Consider the following 14321-nt stretch of genomic DNA (forward strand, 5'->3'; position numbering starts at 1 on the left):
GTATGAGTTGGACCACAGAGTGAAGGGAAAGCAGCCAACAAGTGCTCAGCATATGTGTGAACTCCTTCAAAACTATTGGAAAAGTGTTCCAGGTGAAGCTGGTTGAGAGTGCCAAGAGTGTGCAAAGCTTTCACGGCAAAGGGTGGCTACTTTGAAGAATCTCAAATATAAAATATATTTTGATTTGTTTAACACTTTTTTGGTTACTACATGATTCCATATGTGTTATTTAATAGTTTTGATGTTTTCACTATTATTCTACAATGTTGAAAATAGTAAAAATAAAGAAAAACCCTTGAATGAGTAGGTGTGTCCAAACTTTTGACTGGTACTGTACTTAAGGTGTATTTGTTTAGGAACCAAATGTGGGGTATCATGCTATGCTACACTCATAGATAAAAAGTTGCTATCCAGAACCTAAAAGGGTTCTTAGGCTGTCCACACAGGAGAATGCTTGAATAACCCTTTTTGGTTCCAGGTAGAGCCCTTTCGACAGAGTTCTACATGGGTTCTTCTACCAGAAACCAAAATGGTTCTCCTATGGAGACAGCCAAATAACCCTTTAGGGACGCTTTTTTCTAAGAGTGTCATTTTTACAGTAAAATAATAAAAGGAAGGAATAACATGTTTTCATATTTTGTGCTGTATTCCAGAGGTATTCAACTCTTACCCTATGAGGTCCGGAGCCTGCTGGTTTTCTGTTCTACTTGATAATGAACTGCACCCACCTGGTGTCCCAGGTCTAAATCAGTCCCTGATCCGAGGGGAAGAATGGGGAAAAAAACTGTTGAACTGGCCTCCAGGTCCAGAGTGTAGTTTGAAGGCTGTATACTCTGGATTCTGATACGTTATTGTGAAGGGAAAGTGCACCACCTAAAGGTAGCTGCCTGTCTTCATTATGCTGTTTGATTCATTGTAAACACATTTACGAAGCATTTGTAACAGTGTAGTTTGGACCTCTTCTGTTTCAAATAGTGCTGTCTACTCCAATCTCCTCATCCATGATCCATCCACTGACAAATTCTGGAATGTTGACATATTAGCCTGTGTTGGATGCAGTGGAGGCTGGTGAGCGAGAAATATGGAGGGCATGCTCATTGTAATCCCTGGGATGGAATGACTGGAACAGTATGCAAACGCATGCAATTTAAAGTTAATAAATGATCATTAGCCTATTATATAATTATATTATGTATTGAACCTCTCCTCACCATTTCTCCACTACCAGCCTCAACTGAATGGATGTCTGTGAGTTTGTGAGTTTGAATGGTTGTTCCATTAACTTCATTGGCTTGTTATTTAATCATACTACCACCAGGGGATGCCCAAACATCAGGTATAGTGAAGAAGACAGAGTACAGACATTACACACATGGGGCAGTAGTATGCTTTAACTTCATCTACCAGTGTGACCACAACATAGACATTTAACATACATGTCCGTATATGGCATATATTTGGAAAGGAGGGGGGGGGGGGATGTGGAACCTACAGTAGACCATTTTAGAGTGGGAGAGACGGGAGAGATGGGGGTGGAGGAGAAGAAAGGGGGATATCTAGTCAGTTGTACAACTGAATACATTCAACTGAAAATGTGTCTCGCGTTTAACCCAACTCCTCTGAATCAGAGAGGTGCGGGGGCTGCCTTAATCGACGTCATCGGCACCTGGGGAGCAGTTGTTGTTGGGAGTTAGGGCAGAACGGCAGATTTATCCACCTTGCCTGCTCAGGGATTAGAAGTGTCCCAACCCTCCTAACCTCTAGGGTCCCTGCTGCATGAGGAGAGGCGCGTAGAGGAGAGAGACCGAGGGGTTGAGGTGTCGTACATAGTTACAGTTTACGATCACACACACACACACATTCTCAATCAACTTCAGATAAAGACTAAGCCAGACCAATAAGTGGTAAAGCCAACGGCTCTGCTCTGCTCTGCTCTCCTGTCAACATCTTCACACACTGATCTAAGGTCAGTTTGTAAGGTTTTCTGTCAATGGTAAGTTTGCAATTTGAGGGAGCAATCAGTTCCTAAGGGATCGTTCAAATAATACTCCAAAGGGATCCATCTCATTCCTTAATCCTATGTCTCTAAAGTCTGATCTAAAGTCAGTTTTGAGAAGTTGCCTGCTGATGGTTAGGATTTGAGGAAGCTGATCCTAGATCTGTGCATAATGGGGCCTTCTAGCAACAAGCGCCATGTCATTCTTCTCTCCCATTATCTATCACCTTGCTGCCATCTAGAGACTATGGCAGGGAATTGATCGAATTGAGCCTGTATACTGTAAAGCTATTGATCATGACAGACCATGGGACTATCTGAGCCTGTATACTGTAAAGCTATTGATCATGATAGACCATGGGACTATCTGAGCCTGTATACTGTAAAGCTATTGATCATGATAGACCATGGGACTATCTGAGCCTGTATACTGTAAAGCTATTGATCATGATACACCACAATACTATCTGAGCCTGTATACTGTAAAGCTATTGATCCCTGACCTGTTCACCGGACGTGCTACCTTGTCTACCGCACCTGATGTCTCGACCTCTGAATGACCCTGCTGGTCATCTGTGAATGTTTGAACATCTTGAAGAACAATCTGGCCTTAATGACCATGCACCATCTCCACATGGCACAGCCAGAAGAGGCCTGGCCACCCCTCAGAGCCTGGTTTCTTTCTAGGTTCCTGCCTTTCTAGGGAGTTTTTCCTAGCCACCGTGCTTCTACATCTGCTTTGCTTGCTGTTTGAGGTTTTAGGCTGGGTTTCTGTATAGCACTTTGTGACATCAGCTGATGTAAAAAGGGCTTTATATATACACATTTGATTGATTTGATCATGATAGACCATGGTACTATCTGAGCCTGTATACTGTAAAGATATTGATCATGTAGACCACGGTACTATCTGAGCCTGTATACTGTAAAGATATTGATCATGTAGACCACAGTACTATCTGAGCCTGTATACTGTAAAGATATTGATCATGTAGACCACAGTACTATCTGAGCCTGTATACTGTAAAGATATTGATCATGTAGACCACAGTACTATCTGAGCCTGTATACTGTAAAGATATTGATCATGTAGACCACAGTACTATCTGAGCCTGTATACTGTAAAGATATTGATCATGTAGACCACAGTACTATCTGAGCCTGTATACTGTAAAGATATTGATCATGTAGACCACAGTACTATCTGAGCCTGTATACTGTAAAGATATTGATCATGTAGACCACAGTACTATCTGAGCCTGTATACTGTAAAGATATTGTAGTTTCTGAGGGAGAGTTGACTGTATCAGTGGCCTGGTTTATATTCTGTCTCCTCTCTGTCTTTCTATCGGTCTGTATCCCCCTTTCTCTCTTTCTCTCTCTTTTTCCCCCATCTATTGTATCCCTCCCTGTGTATCTCTCCAACTCTCTTCTTCCCTCCCTCTTAAAAAGAAACTTGATCTCTGTTGTCTCTCCCTGCTGCTGTCGTCTCCTCCTCTACTCCCTCTCGGTGGTGTGTAGTTGGGACCTGCCTGCCTTTCTGTCTGTCTGCCAGCCTCTACTATTCCCACTTCTCCCCAGTGTGTCTATCTGCTAACCCTTAATCAGCCTGGACAGTATTCATGGTATGGGCTTGGTCGGTGTGTGTGTGTGTGTGTGTATGAGGGGTTGGGGGAGTTGTGTGTGTGTGTATTATTTTTTGATACACGCACAGAGCCCTATGGTTCTCCTATCTTCTGATCTGTCTCCCACCTTCCACCAGCTCATGTCAAACAGTCTCTCTTTCTCTCTCTCACTGCCTCCCTGTCTCTCTCTCTCTCTGTCTCTCTCTCGCTGCCTCCCTGTCTCTCTCTCTCTCTCTGTCTCTCTCTCGCTGCCTGCCTGTCTCTCTGTCGCTGTCTCTCTCTGGCTGCCTCCCTGTCTCTCTGTCTCTGTCTCTCTCTGGCTGCCTCCCTGTGTCTCTCTCTCTCTCTCTCTCTCTTGCTGCCTCCCTGTCTCTCTCTCTCTGCCTTTTACCACAATTTCTACTTTGTTGCTCTCCTACTGGAGGATGAGGGTAGCCTGTGGGTTTGGAGTGGCGGTAGGGGGTTTGGGTTTTGGGGTAGAGAGGTAAGGTAGTAAAGGGGTAGGTGGGAGCAGGACAGTCTCTGTCTCTGGCTAGGCCCAGGTTATGTTTATGACTCTGCTCTCAGGGTGACTGGGAGGACGTCTGGTCTGAAGGGGGAGGGAGAGCGGGGACTATGGGAATGGCGGGGGTAGAACCAGGAAGGAGGAGGACACACCTGGTTTGTATGGGTAGACGGGGGTTGGAAGGGTAGGAGGTGTGTGTGTGTGTGTGTGTGTGTGTGTTGTGTGAATGTGCATGTTCCATCAACACCCAACCCATGGCTGCCCTCACTAAAACATCTCCCTCAAAAAAGCACTTCATGAAATCTCATTGTGCTAGAACGTTTAGAATTTCCTTGTTTTTTTTTAATGACATTTCTTTCATTGTCTGAAACCAGTTCTGCGCAGGAGACAGGAGAGCTGTACTCTCAAGGCAGCTGTGTGCGGAGCCAGCCATCTGTCTCTGTTGATCTGGACATGAATGTACAGTCGTGGCCAAAACTTTTGAGAATGACACAAATATACATTTTCACAAAGTCCGCTGCCTCAGTTTGTATGATGGCAATTTGCATATACTCCAGAATGTTATGAAGAGTGACCAGATGAATTGCAATTAATTGCAAAGTCCCTCTTTGCCATGCAAATGAACTGAATCCCCCAAAAAACATTTCCCCTTCATTTCAGCCCTGCCACAAAAGGACCAGCTGACATGTCAGTGATTCACAGGTGTGAGTGTTGACGAGGACAAGGCTGGAGATCACTCTGTCATGCTGACTGAGTTCGAATAACAGACTGGAAGTTTCAAAAGGAGGGTGGTGCTTGGAATCATTGTTCTTCCTCTGTCATCCATGGTCACCTACAAGGAAACACGAGCCGTCATTTTCTTTGCACAAAAGGGCTTCCCAGGCAAGGATATTGCTGCCAGTAAGATTGCACCTAAATCAACCACTTATCGGATCATCAATAACTTCAAGGAGAGCGGTTCAATTGTTGTGAAGAAGGCTTCAGGGCGCCCAAGAAAGTCCAGCAAGCGCCAGGACTGTCTCCTAAATTTGATTCAGCTGCGGGATCGGGGCACCACCAGTACAGAGCTTGCTCAGGAATGGCAGCAGGCAGGTGTGAGTGCATCTGCATGCACAGTGAGGCGAAGACCTTTGGAGGATGGCCTGGTGTCAAGAAGGGCTGCAAAGAAGGCACTTCTCTCCAGGAAAAACATCAGGGACAGACTGATATTCTGCAAAAGGTACAGGGATAGGACTGCTGAGAACTGGGGTAAAGTCATTTTCTCTGATGAATCCCCTTTCCGATTGTTTGGGGCATCCGGAAAAAAACTTGTCCGGAGAAGGCAAGGTGAGCGCTACCATCAGTCCTGTGTCATGCCAACAGTAAAGCATCCTGAGACCATTCATGTGTGGGGTTGCTTCTCAGCCAAGGGAGTGTGCTCACTCACAATTTTGCCTAAGAACACAGCCATGAATAAAGAATGGTACCAACACATCCTCCGAGAGCAACTTCTCCCAACCATCCAGGAACAGTTTGGTGACGAACAATGCCTTTTCCAGCATGATGGAGCACCTTGCCATAAGGCAAAAGTGATAACTAAGTGGCTTGGGGAACAAAACATCAATATTTTGGGTCCATGGCCAGGAAACTTCCCAGACCTTAATCCCATTGAGAACTTGGGGTCAATCCTCAAGAGGCGGGTGGACAAACAAAAACCCACAAATTCTGACAAACTCCAAGCATTGATTATGCAAGAATGGGCTGCCATCAGTCAGGATGTGGCCCAGAAGTTAATTGACAGCATGCCAGGGCGGAATGCAGAGGTCTTGAACAAGAAGGGTCAACACTGCAAATATTGACTCTTTGCATCAACTTCATGTAATTGTCAATAAAAGCCTTTGACACTTATGAAATGCTTGTGATTATACTTCAGTATTCCATAGTAACATCTGACAAAAATATCTAAAGACACTGAAGCAGCAGACTTTGTGGAAATTCATGTTTGTGTCATTCTCAAAACTTTTGTCCACGACTGTACCCTGTCACCATTCAGGAATAGATAACATCACAACAAGCCTGGGCCCACATCCCAAAACATACACAGACAGATAGCTAGCTATAATACACTCACATCAAATAAAGAACCATGTCCTCGTTTTGTAACATACTCATAAATAATCCCCTTCTTCTGGAAAACAACTAAGAGGATCAAAGGAAGAATGAGAGGAGGAGGAAAAAAGAGGAGCAATTTCCCCTGTCTGGGGTGGAGGGATAGGGAGGGGGAAAGAAATAATGAGAATGTATTGTCTGCTTGACATCTTTTCAGTTGGGCACAGTAGAGGCAGCTATAGACCAGCCAACCTACCAGTCAATACTCTGGGAACAGCTGGAGTTCATTACCAACAATGCCCTCCTTCAGCAGGACCCAAACTGACGGGCATCCCAGGTAATGCCTTTAAAATGAGCTGGCACTAAGAGCAGAATGAAGGACGGCCACACCTGGAATATGGTGTGTGTGTGCACATCTGGGTGTGTGCAGACAGAGTTAGGCCTAGATCCTATCCAGGTGTCCAATGAACATGTTTTTTCTGGATCGTTTCCGCCACTTTCCAGAACAAGGCCGCTGGCTGACTACAGACACAAACACACCAGGAAAAGAGAATGGAAAGCAGAAAAGGCTAAACTTTTCATTTTGGTAACTGCCCTCTACAGATTGTTTGTGACTGTTCAACTATCAACTATGAACAAACTATTGAACGAACTCTCCACTAGACCTCGCCCCAACACAAACTCTATCTTCATGTGAACCTTATTTGTGCCTTTCCTAGTTAACAAGTTGTAGTTGAGTTCCAGTAGTCTTGGATCTTTTTCCTCTTCTATGGTTTTGTCCAGTCTCTTTGGCCAGTCAGTATATCCAGTTGTGGTCAGTTCCCCTCCCACAGAATGGTCAGCATATTATACTGCCCTAAAAGGCAGTAACTGCCCATTTGGTCAAACATTTGTTAAAGTCGATTTTTGCAACATTAAATACATGCTTAATCATGTGGACAAGTATACTGCCTCTGTTGTATTGTGTTTTGGAGAAAATGGGGGTCATGTTAGCAGTAACTTCATAAAGTTACTGTGAAACCAAGGTAAATAAAAGCAATCTTTCTCAGTTCCACGTTATGAGCAGTTACTGCCTTTTTCTTGGTAGGGCAGTATAGTGGTTGTGTTCTGGACCCTCTACCAGAGTTAGTGTTTCTGTCCAGTGAACCACACTGTTGGATGGTTTGACCAGATGGGTTGCGTTCCAAATTGCACCCTGTTATTCCTTTATAGTGGACTTTCTTGTTGTTGTTTACCAGGGTCTGGTCAAGAGTTGTTCACTATATAGGGAATAGGGTGCCATTTGGGACGCAGAAGGCCCCGTTGTTCATGTTTCTGAACCGCTGTGCTTGGAAACACAAAATGGACCATTAAATGATGACAAATGACATTTTCACCAAAGCAACAAAAGTATGTTTTTGTTTTTCATAGAAAGGGAGAAATTAGACTGTTTTATTGTTTAAAGAAAAAAAGTACTTTGGATAAATATCCTATCCAGTTATATTTAATTGTTCATCATTTCCACGGCCGTCATGACTGCCAAAACGATTAAAAAAAACGATGCAATTGAATTATTGTTAGAACAACAGTATTGTCTCTGTGAAGATAACAGTTATAAATCAAATACTAAAGAACAAAACTGGACAGAAAACTCTGATGCTCTCTACAGTATAACAAACTACTACACTCTGATCACTGCAGGCGATCTACAATAATACTCATTTCGAAATTCTATGTGTTGAAATCCAAAAGCCTACCCAAACGGTGTTCCTCACCACAATGTGAAGGATGTCTTGTGAGTGGAAATGTGATGTGTAAATAGTATCTTCTAAAAAAACTGATATCACCACTGGCTTGTAAAGACTTGTGAAACAACTTATGTTCTTACTGTAACTACCTCGGTGGAGGTAAAGTAAGCAAATCATTTGTCTGGTTGCCAACATTGTTGAAGTGTCTGTACTAGTGTGTGTGTGTGTGTGTGTGTGTGTGTGTGTGTGTGTGTGTGTGTGTGTGTGTGTGTGTGTGTGTGTTAGTGGAGACCGCTGAGGGGAGGACGGCTCATAATAATGGCTGGAAAGGAGCGAATAGAATGGCATCAAATACATGGAAACCATGTCAGATGTATTTCAAATCAAATGTTATTGGTCACATACACTTGTTTAGCAGATGTTATTGGTCACATGCACGTGTTTAGCAGATGTTATTGGTCACATACACTTGTTTAGCAGATGTTATTGGTCACATACACTTGTTTAGCAGATGTTATTGGTCACATACACTTGTTTAGCAGATGTTATTGGTAACATACACTTGTTTAGCAGATGTTATTGGTCACATACACTTGTTTAGCAGATGTTATTGGTCACATACACTTGTTTAGCAGATGTTATTGGTAACATACACGTGTTTAGCAGATGTTATTGGTCACATACACTTGTTTAGCAGATGTTATTGGTCACATACACTTGTTTAGCAGATGTTATTGGTCACATACACTTGTTTAGCAGATGTTATTGGTAACATACACTTGTTTAGCAGATGTTATTGGTCACATACACTTGTTTAGCAGATGTTATTGGTCACATACACTTGTTTAGCAGATGTTATTGGTAACATACACTTGTTTAGCAGATGTTATTGGTAACATACACTTGTTTAGCAGATGTTATTGGTCACATACACTTGTTTAGCAGATGTTATTGCGGGTGTAGCGAAATGCTTGTATTTGATATCATTCCACCTACTCCGCTCCAGGCATTAACAAGAGCCTGTCCTCCCCAATTAAGATGCCATCAACCTCATGTGGTGTGTGTTCTTCTACAAACCACGATTATGACGACTTCATACCAGGACCAGGCTCCTGTGGGTTTCCATAGCCAGGTATTTATGGGTTTAAACAGCCTTGTTGCATCTAGACGTTGATCTCAGGTCAGTTTTGCTTTTTCCATCTTAATAGTTAAGATTAGTTTTTGGGGAGGGTAAACTGATCCTAGATCTGTGCCAATGGGCAACTTCTACGCTCACCATTGCTTCTTTTGGGACTTATTTTGGGGTCAAGTCGTTAAGGTAAAATTGGGATTTTGTATCCAGAGCATCTCTGGCCCATTTTGTGAATAATTGTGGGAAACATAAGTATGATTTTTACAGCTTCGTATAACTTTATTCTCAGACATCCTCCAGGACCACCACTGTGGTTCCCACGATCCCAGTCGATGAGTTACTTTGTGGGCAGTGAGAACTAATAGAGGCCGAGGCTGTTGTAGGCCCCGTGCTGAGGCCCGGTCCCATGATACATAAACACAAACACCCACATACAAACACGTATGTTCATATGTAATGTATACGGTCCCCTCCCCCCAACACACACACACACCAAGCTGTGAAAACAAACACAGCTGTTGTCTATGCTGGCTGCTCTGCTCTGTCTCTGCTGTGGATGCCAAGGGAACAGTGGTCTGCTCTGATGTGTAAACCATAGGCATTATCACCATGCTACTACCCAGGGCATCAAAGCAGGAAAAGGATTTTACACATATCATAAAACAACAGACATGAATAGTCTGTTTTCAGTATTCTTGTGTTGTGTTTGTTTAATCTCTCAATAATATTACAATGGCTTCAAAGCAGCAGAAGGATTTCACACATGGTAAAACAGAAGACGGTATTGTTAGGAAGTATTTGGTTTACTTTGTAGAAGAGTCACACAGATGTAGGATCTTAATTTGATCACTCTTTTGTTGCTTTCCTGCACCGCAGGAAATGCAGATGAGCTTCACGATTTACGTAAATTCACTGAAAAACTGCACAGTGAAGAAAAGGCTTAACATAGGGTTGATTGTAAGCTTGGTTCAGGACTATTTCTGCCACCATGGTACATCGATCAGAATGCAAATCAGGAGACGGAGCAGGTTTAGGGGTATTTATTACACACTGTTGAACACAGGAACGAACAGAGGCACACGGGGAGGGTTTGGAACGGAGGTAGGGCTTGTAAGGCCAGTAGGAAGGTTAGGAAGCAGCTGCTTTAGGATGTGACTTGTAAGGCCTTGGAGATAGGATTGGATGTGGCTTGTAAGGCCTTGGAGATAGGATTGGATGTGGCTTGTAAGGCCTTGGAGATAGGATTGGATGTGGCTTGTAAGGCCTTGGAGATTGGATTGGATGTGCTTCAGGATGTGGCTTGTAAAGCCTTGGAGATCAGATTGGATGTGCTTTAGGATGTGGCTTGTAAAGCCTTGGCGAAAGGAAGGATGGGGCACCCCATGGGATCACCAAGCAAACTATGATAGTGTGTAGGAAGGAGCATGCTGCTTAAATAGGGAACTGAAAAAGGCAGAGGAGAGATGATTTGGGAGTGGAAACAGGTGTGAAGGAAAGGGGCGTGGCCTAGGGTACTTGGAGACAATTAGAAGACTGTAGGAGTGGCATGACCAATGTTCCCGCTGAGCTGCGTACGTGAGAGTGCAGAAGAAATATCAGCCCATGGAGAGAAGCACGAGATTGAACTTCACTCAACTTTCTAGTTTCCTCTGTTAGTTAACAGTATCAACATTTCCCTTTACTGTGGCAATTGTGATCCATTCAACACAATATTAGCAACTTTCAATGCAGCATACTAAAACAAAACAAACTATGCAAGAGATTTTGTTGTAGGCACAACCCATTGGAGTAGGAATCTATTGCTCACTACTCAGCCAGTACTCTACACAGACCAGTGCAGCATAACCAATCAGAGCTACAGTAGACCTATATGCAAATAGACCATTGCCATATATGGATCTGTGCCATTCACTTTGAACTGGACTGTGTTTACAGCTGTGGTTGTGAGTAGATGTGCAGTGTTTTCAGATCAAAGCCAGAGCTGCATGTAGCCACGTGTTCACATTTTGTTCGTATCAATTGCTAGTTATTGATTTATTAGCCCAGTTATTGATAATTTGTAGTCAGCAATAGCGGAGTGATTGCTTCTTACTAGAGCACAAAATGTGTACATTCCTAGACATCATTTTTTGTCTTAAAGGGGCAGTGTTGTATTTTAAGACAGGGTTGAATAAGCTAAGTACCCAATAGGCAGAGGGTAGCATAATTTTTCTGATTCTCTGTAATAATATAAGAATAATAATGCATTTTATTTTGTAAAGTGCTTTCTTGCATCAAACAACACAACAACATGTTCAGTCACCTCCATGTCTGAAGGACAAGTGGATAAACAGGTTAATGTCAAACCCTGCATGGAATGTAGGCCTACATTGAACAGCACACATTGGCAGCTACTGTGGGCTGAATGATAGAACAGCTATTTCCATGTTAAAATGTTATGGGATGCATTTACTCCATTGTTTTTGATGGTAGGCCACTCTTTTTTTTTTTTAATATTTTTTTATTTCCCCTTTATTTAACAGGTAGGCCAGTTAATAACAAGTTCTCATTTACAACTGCGAACTGGCCAAGATAAAGCAAAGCAGTGCCACAGAACAACAACACAGAGTTACACATAAACAAACCTACAGTCAATAACACAATAGGAAAATCTATGTACAGTGTGTGCAAATGTAGAAGATTAGGGAGGTAAGGCAATAAATAGGCCATAGAGGCAAAATAATTATAATTTATCATTAACACTGGAGTGACAGATGTGCTGATGATGATGTGGAAGTAGAGATACTGGGGTGCAAAAGAGCAAGAAGATAAATAACAATATGGGGATGAGGTAGTTGGTTGTGCTATTTACATATTGGCTGTGTACAGGTACATGATCGGTAAGCTGCTCTGACAGTTGATGCTTAAAGTTTGAGAGGGATATAAGTCTCCAACTTCAGTGATTTTTGCAATTCGTTCCAGTCATTGGCAGCAGAGAACTGTAAGGAAAGGAGGCCAATGGAAGTGTTAGCTTTGGGGATGACCAGTGAATATACCTGCTGGAGCGCATGCTACGGGTGGGTGTTGCTATGGTGACCAGTGAGCTGAGATAAGGCGGGGCTTTACCTAGCAAAGACTTATAGATGACCTGGAGCCAGTGGATTTGGCGACGAATATGTAGCGAGGGCCAGCCAACGAGAGCATACAGGTCGCAATGGTGGGTAGTATATGGGGCTTTGGTGACAAAACAGATGGCACTGTGATACACTACATCTAGTTTGCTTAGTAGAGTGTTGGAGGCTATTTTGTAAATTACATCGCCGAAGTCAAGGATCGGCAGGATGGTCAGTTTTACGAGGGTATGTTTGGCATCATGAGTGAAGGAGGCCTTGTTGCGAAATAGGAAGCCGATTCTAGATTTAATTTTGGATCAGAGATCCTTAATGTGAGTCTGGAAGGAGAGTTTACAGTCTAACCAGACACCTAGGTATTTGTAGTTGTCCACATATACTAAGTCAGAACCGTCCAGAGTAGTGATGCTAGTCGGGCGAGCAGGTGCGGGCAGCCATCGGTTGAAGAGCATGCATTTAGTTTTACTTGTATTTAAGAGCAGTTGGAGGCCACGGAAGGAGTGGTGTATGGCATTGAAGCTCGTTTGGAGGTTTGATACCACAGTGTCCAAAGAAGGGCCAGATGTATACAGAATGATGTCGTCTGTGTAGAGGTGGATCAGAGAATCACCAGCAGCAAAAGCGACATCATTGATACAGTATATACAGAGAAAAGAGTCGGCCCGAGAATTGAACCCTGTGGCACCCCCATAGAGACTGCCAGAGGTCCGGACAACAGGCCCTCCAATTTGACACACTGAACTCTGTCTGAGAAGTAGTTAGTGAACCAGATGAGGCAGTCATTTGAGAAACCAAGGCTGTTGAGTCTGCCGATAAGAATGCGGTTGATTGACAGAGTCGAAAGAGAGGGTCCATATTGTCTAGCCCAGCTGATTTGTAGGGATACAGATTTTACAGCTCTTTTAGAACATCAGCTGTCTGGAATTGGGTGAAGGAGAAGCGGGGGGGCTTGGGCAAGTTGCTGCAGGAGGTGCAGAGCTGTTGGCTGGGGTAGGGGTAGCCAGGTGGAAAGCATGGCCAGCCGTAGAAAAATGCTTATTGAAATGATCGATTATCGTGGATTTATAGGTGATGTTTCCTAGCCTTAGTGCAGTGGGCAGCTGGGAGGAAGTGCTCTTATTCTCCATGGACTTTAGTGTCCCAAAACCTTCTGGAATTAGTGCTACAGGATGCAAATTCCTGTTTGAAAAAGCTATATATTTGTTCCTGACTTCCCTGAAAAGTTGCATATCACGGGGGCTATTCGATGCTAATGTAGAATGCCACAGTATATTTATGTGCTGGTCAAGGGTAGTCAAGTCTGGGGTGAACCAAGGGCTATATCTGTTCTAAGTTCTACATTTTTTGTATGGGGCATGCTTATTTAATATGGTGAGGAAAGCACTTTTAAAGAGCAACCAGGCATCCTCTACTGACAGGATGAGGTCAATATCCTTCCAGGATACCCGGGCCAGGTCAATTAGAAAGGCCTGCACGCTGAGTTTTTGGGAGCGTTTGACAGTGATGAGGGGTGGTCGTTTGACCGCGGACCCATTACGGACGCAGGCAGTGAGGCAGTGATCGTTGAGATGCTGGTTGAAGACAGAAGATTTGTATTTAGAGGGAAAGTTGGTCAGGAGGATATCTAAGAGGGTGCCCATGGTTACGGATTAAGGGTTCTGCCTGGTAGGTTCATTGATAATTTGTGTGAGATTGAAGGCATCTAGCTTAGATTGTAGGACGGCCGGGGTGTTAAGCATATCTCAGTTTAGGTCACCTAACAGTACAAACTCTGAAGATAGATGGGGGGAAATCAATTCACATATGGTGTCCAGGGCACAGCTGGGGGCAGAGGGTGGTCTATAGCAAGCGGCAACGGTGAGAGACTTGTTTCTGGAAAGGTGGATTTTTAAAAGTAGAAGCTTGAATTGTTTGGGCACAGACCTGGATAGCATGACAGAACTCTGCAGGCTATTTCTGCAGTAGATTGCAACTCCGCCCCCTTTGGCAGTTCTATCTTGTCAGAAAATGTTGTAGTTGGGGATGGAAATTTCAGGATTTTTGGTGGCCTTCCTAAGCCAGGATTCAGACACGGCTAGGACATCAGGGTTGGCGGAATGTGCTGAATAAAACAAACTTAGGGAGGAGGCTTCTGATGT

The sequence above is a fragment of the Salmo salar genome, chromosome 02, assembly GCF_965601325.2.
Source record: "Salmo salar chromosome 02, fSalSal1, whole genome shotgun sequence".
Lineage (NCBI taxonomy): Eukaryota > Metazoa > Chordata > Actinopteri > Salmoniformes > Salmonidae > Salmo > Salmo salar.